The following is a 6,188-nucleotide window of genomic DNA, read 5'->3' on the forward strand; positions in this document are numbered from 1 at the left end:
ACTGCCAAAAAACACAAAAAAGAAACTTGATAAAACATGAAAAAGTGTAAGAAGGGAAAACACATAATAAAACCTGTTTTTTTTTATCTTTTGACGTTTAAAAACAATGTGTTTTTCTCGTTTTATTCGACTGACTTGTTTTAACGTTTTAAATGTGTGTTTTTTTTAATAGTATGCCTTTTTGTGGCTATGCCTTCCCCTAATGGTTGTTTGGTGCCTAGACTCAAATTGTTTTAACATTTTACATTCAAAGGTGAATGTAGAATGCAAGTGCTGGTTGTGTTTTTTTTTTTCTTTTCTTTTGGAGTCACTGGGTGCTGTGGATGCAGCCAACTTGTTACTAAGCCGTGTAAAGTATTTTATGCGGGCCTTTAAGGGTTGGTCAATGAGCTTGCTTGATCAGGTCAAGCCTTAGACTTATTGCAAACAAACAAGACCCATGATCTTTTTCATGAAATAGTTGAAATTTTGTCCTTTGAATTAAAGGCTAAGATAGATTCCCTTTTGACTTGAAACAAGGTCACAAATGTTTCTTAAAGTCGTGTTGACTTACTCTTTAAAAGAAGAATCACTGGATAAACTAGACTTCAATGAGGATTGACCAAATCCTTCTAGATATCCGCGCAGAGAAGTCCACAAAGAAATGGCCGGCTTTGTTGGGGTTACTACTGAACTTGGAAAACCAAAAATTAACCAATTCTAAACAAGGAAAATATTCAAGTAGCACTTGTCTACTCATCACAATGGATAAAAAAAAAAAAAAAGGATAAAAGGGTTTCCTCGTATTATTATTCTTGAATATTTGGACGCATTTTGCCATCCACATGGCCTAATATTTGCATCTGACCTAAGGTGGTTACTTGGAAACTTTTACACAATAGAAGGCTCTGATGTATACTAACAAGTTTTTAATATTTATAACCATTTTCCTTACAGAAATTTTCATGCCCAAATGCATTAAAAATGACATAAAAGTCGTTTTCTTTTCTATGTGTAATTATCTTACAAGCTGAAAAATGTAGACCGTTAGTTTTTACGTTACTTATAAGATCCTGTACATGCAGGAAAACATTATTTTCCTTTTATTGTCGCTTCTTTTTTCTTGTGTCATTACGCCGAAGATGCCCCATCAATGGAAACACGCTCACACCGTCAACGACGGCCGTGTAGTTTATATGAAGCCACGCAGCGGCCTTCATGAAGTTCATACGACGCTAGCGAATGGAACGGTTTTCCCATTAGGGATGGAACGTCAGCGCCGCAGCATGGCCCCCGATTTCCTTGCCGTCTATTTGCCACCGAAAACTCGCTTTACAAAAAAATTAAACCAAGTGGAGGTGATCAACACGCGTGGAGGCTTTTCTGGTGGATCAAAGGTTCTCTCACTCTGTTGTGTTGTGTGCTTCCGTGAGGATTTCGTGTGCGATTTCAGCTACCTGTCTTGTTCATACGTTGCCTGATGGACTGCTTAAGCGAAACGTCATTTTGAGATGTGAGTTGTGGTCGATAAATTCGTTCTGAGAATGTTCCCTAACAATATGATGAAGATCCTGCAGTCTTGAATCATGAAAGAAAAAATTGAGATGGGCTTTGAATGAACGAGTGCTAAAAGGAAATGTCATGATAAATGCGTGTTCTTTTATCTAAAAATCCCTTGTGAGTGCTTTTCATTTTCTTGTTGGCGACTCTAGATGTATGTATATATGAACGCACACATATTTTGTGCTATCTGATAAGAATCTTTAACCTTATTCTATGCATGGCATTCCAATCCTTTCGTGGCTCTGTAAGTTGTTAGTGCGACCTTTTCATAATGGCAATCAAAAATTCCGTTTAGGACATGCAGCTGAATCCATAATATGTGCTTTCATGGCTCTGTAACAACTGCGACCTTCTCATCCTGGCAATCAAAAATTCCATCTAGGACATGCAGCTGAGTCCATAATATGTGTACGGCTGAATATATACTGTACTATGGACACATGTTTTTATGTTCGGCTATCTGCGGCAGTAGCCTTAAGTAAAAGAACAATCCATACCGTTATGGATGGCATAGTCACAAAAGAAGTGTTTTTTTGAAAAAAAAAAAAAGCGCATTCAATCAGTAAAAATAAGTCAGCAGAATAAAACAGCAAAAGAAGTTATTCTTTAAATGCAAAAAAAAATCCCCTTTTTTTTTCATTTTAGGTGCTTCTTTTCACATTTTTTAGTGCCAAACTACTTGTTTCCATTTTATAATTTTTATTTTTTGATTATCTTCTTATTTTTTATGTTGTCTTATTAGTTTCTCATTTATTTTCCCCTAATTTTTTAGATTTTTTAAACATTTTAAAATTTTACCGTATTTTTCTCATTTTTTTCTAGTTCGCCTTATTATATCAAAAAAAAAAACCTTGCAGTTTAAAATGCATAGATTAATCTTTCTTTTATACAGTGGGTTCATAATTTTGGGCATTGCAGTACATGCATGAATAGTGTTAATATCATCTTCTAGCCAATACAACAGACATCCTGCAGCACCCAGCTCACATTTGATATTTGAAATGAGGTTCTGGATTTAGCTTTGATAGGCATCCCTGTGTTTCTCGCTGTGTAGGTGGCAAGAAACAACATCTGGAGTTGATGTCAAAGGAATCTGGAAATAGCTGTCTGATACAAATGCCTCATTCACGATCCGAAGGCATCAATTAGATATGATATTTACTCAAACTTTACTTAGACCAGCAAAGTGATACAGCGGTATAGACCACAGGTCATGGCAGAGCTTGTACTTGCCGATCTACCTCTTCAACTTTCTGTGACAAGATCATCTTCAAGCAGCTCAATGCGCCATCGATTTGTTCTCATCTTCAAACAAATGCTAACTTTCATGTCACATGATAAAATGCAAGTCCTTATGACTTATGAGGTCTACCACAAGAAATAAGCTGTAGTGAATTCTCTCCAAACAGACGCCAACGGCAGTTTTTTTACAAATAACTATAAAATTGCCAAATTTTGACGTAATACTGCCTTTAACAGGTGAAAAGACCAGCAAAGATTTCATAAGTTTACTGGATACACAGAAATTTTATTCTACCACTAGAGTTATAGAAATGTGAAATATAAGGGTGCAACTTTACCAAAATAATGTAAGAAATCTAGCATGTTACCAGGGGCCATAAAGTTGAGAACATAGAATTCATGGGCCACTCTATATGCTCAGAAAATTCGCTGCAGAAGGCACTATAAAGGAATCACTGGAAAGTTACATTCAAGCTGGTTTATCTTTCAAGTTGTTATAGTACCTTTAATCTGGTTCATCTTTCAAGTTCTTATACTATTATACTGCATGACACCAGAAAATAGAGATAAACCATGCTCGTGGTCTACTCCTAGAAAAAATAGATCAATCCACTAACTAAGAAAGTAATTAGAATATATATGCCCAGATTCATCATTCAGCATAACCTTTGTAGTGTGCTAGGTCCATGATGGCTGCCTAGAATTTTGAACCCTCAAACGTGATCGCCTACAATTTGGCTGAAGAGAGACACTGCTCAACTTTCCTTTGCAAGTTGCTACCAGCCAGTCGATAAAGAAATAGCCAACAGAAAAAGACATCAGTTTTTCCAGCATGAGTGAAGGATAAATATACTAGTCATACCGTCAATTAACAATGAAAATTGCCATGCCAGTTGCCATCAGGAAGGTTCCGTGCACATTATAGGCTCCACCTTTTTAGCAACTTTAGAGTACACTTACACTAATGTTTCCCTCAATGTGGCATCGGCTTCAATAACTTTGCTTATGAAGAAGAAAAAAATGGAGTTTATGCCAATTGTATTCCCTGGATTTTTTTTTGTTAATACACTTGCATAAAAGTAAGAGTCCATCCTATCAGATGTTAAACAAAAGTATAAGAAATAAATCAGGTACAACAAATAACAATAAGAATAGCAGTTTTTTGTCTCGACTATTCAGAATCTCTCCTGTTTTATTCTAAGAGATCCAACTTGAGAAAAACCATAGTCAATGTGTTGCCCTCCCAGTCCCTTTACAAATCTCCAGATTGATAGGCCCACAATCTGGACAAGTGAGCGATATCTGTGTGCTATGTGTTTGTGGGAACTCCCAGTAGACCATATTGGCTATGATATCTACATTAGGCACTTCTAGTGTAATCTCTATTCTCTACTGAAGGGAATGAACCTTGTCATAAGAAACGCGATCCAACTCTGCATCATTCAACGCAGAGCCTATACTTAAGAAGAAAGGAACCTTATGAAGCTTGACACCAAGATCACATCATCAGTAGGATATTTAAATTGTCAACTTTACTGACATTTTTCTCAGGTTTCTGCCTTCCAAAAATCCAGAATCCCTGCCTAATATTCTCCAGTTTCTCTAGAAGCATTTACTGTAATCTGTTTCTTTGGTCTTCACTTTTCCAAAATCCATCTGCTCTGCATATTAGTCCTCTGTTTTTCTTCACTCCCTCAATAAACCAGAGGATGGATCTTAGCTGGGTGTGGGTAAGTTGAGATACAGAGTTATATAAGCGAGAAGTTAACCAAATTCATGAAAAGAGTGTCCTTAGTGTCTGCTATTCGCTGGTGGTTTCAAATATCTTTTTTAATTTTCTTCAAATATCTTGAGGAAATCTTTTTGGAGAATCCAAGGTTTGAGAAATATAAGAAACTTAAAAATATAAAAGCTCAAGAATATCTCTGTTGAGATTTTATTTGATGAAGGTGCATATGTAATCCTTTCATGATTAAATCTTCATACTTCGAATGTTCTCTTGTTGTCTACTTTGTACTGTTTGAGACATTATTTGTGCACCGACCAGTGGATAGGCTATGACAGCAATAAATCTTGCTTAGCCTTCCCATTCAACAATTTTCATCACCTCGCTTTGCCTACGTAGTGCAATTTGGCTGCAGTCTACCTAGCCTACCTTGCGTACTTTAAAAAACCCTGTCCATATAGGAAATTGGGCTCCTGGAAAACTGTTTCCCAAACGTTAAAATTCACCTCTGCAGAAACCATTTCATTCACATCAAGTAGAGATGTAAGTTCAACTTACTGTCTTATTTTAAATTTCTGTTAATTGATAGCATATAAAGATCAAGCTTATTAAACTTTAAATGATAACCTTGCATATGCAGTGTTTTATATGTCTAAGGAAAAATATAGTTCAGTTATCTCATCTCCATTTTCTGATGCCATTTCTCTGGTCATCAGTATTTTTTCTGTTTCTAAATATGCTATACATCAAGCATTGATGGATGTTAACATATTATGAATAACACATTTTTGACCTGTTTTAACACAATTTAGTACCTTACCTATCATTAGGTGTCATGGAAGATGGCAGTTGGATAATTAAAAACGGTGAAGTAGTAACTAAGTTATTTTATTAAGATCAAGCTTATTAAGCTTTAAATGATAACCTTGCATATGCATGGTTTTATATGTCCAAGGAACAGTATAGTTCAACTATCTCATCTCTATTTTCTGGTGGCATTTCTCTGCTCGTCAGTATTTTTGTGTTTCTAAATATGTTGTACGTCAAGCATTGTGGATGTTAACATATTTTGAACACAAGTACCTCAATTAAATGTGTTACATATTTCTGACCTTTTTTAACACAATTTAGTACCTTCACTATCCTTAGGTACCATGGAAGATGGCTGTTGGATAACTAAAAAAGGTAAAGCAGTAACTGAGTTTATTTTATTTAAATTAGGATTGTGATATATGTTTCGTTATAAATAATTAACGTAATTTGTAATTGTATCTTATAGGGCCAGTGTAGAATATTTAGAAGAAGTTCACAATTGCCTCAAATTTGCTGCATCAAATAACGCAATTGAGGATGGAAATCCTAAGTGTCCTTTTTGTAAGTTTAACAACATTTAATATTACAATCAACAAGGAATGTTCTTAACCACATTCAGCCTCCACACCAGATCGAGCTACAACTCTCTGCTTTTTGCTTTTTCATGCCATTATGTTCCCTCCAACAAATATGCAGTATCTAGTTATGGATCTTCTATCACTGATATCACCAGCCCAGTCTGCGTCCATGAATCCCATGATATCTAGAGTGTCATTCCTTTTGCAAAAGAGGCCTTGAACAGGAGATCCTTTAATATAAAGTAGTATACAATCAGCTGCATTCATGTCTGACACTCTTGGACTCT

The sequence above is a fragment of the Nymphaea colorata genome, chromosome 8 (assembly GCF_008831285.2).
Source record: "Nymphaea colorata isolate Beijing-Zhang1983 chromosome 8, ASM883128v2, whole genome shotgun sequence".
Lineage (NCBI taxonomy): Eukaryota > Viridiplantae > Streptophyta > Magnoliopsida > Nymphaeales > Nymphaeaceae > Nymphaea > Nymphaea colorata.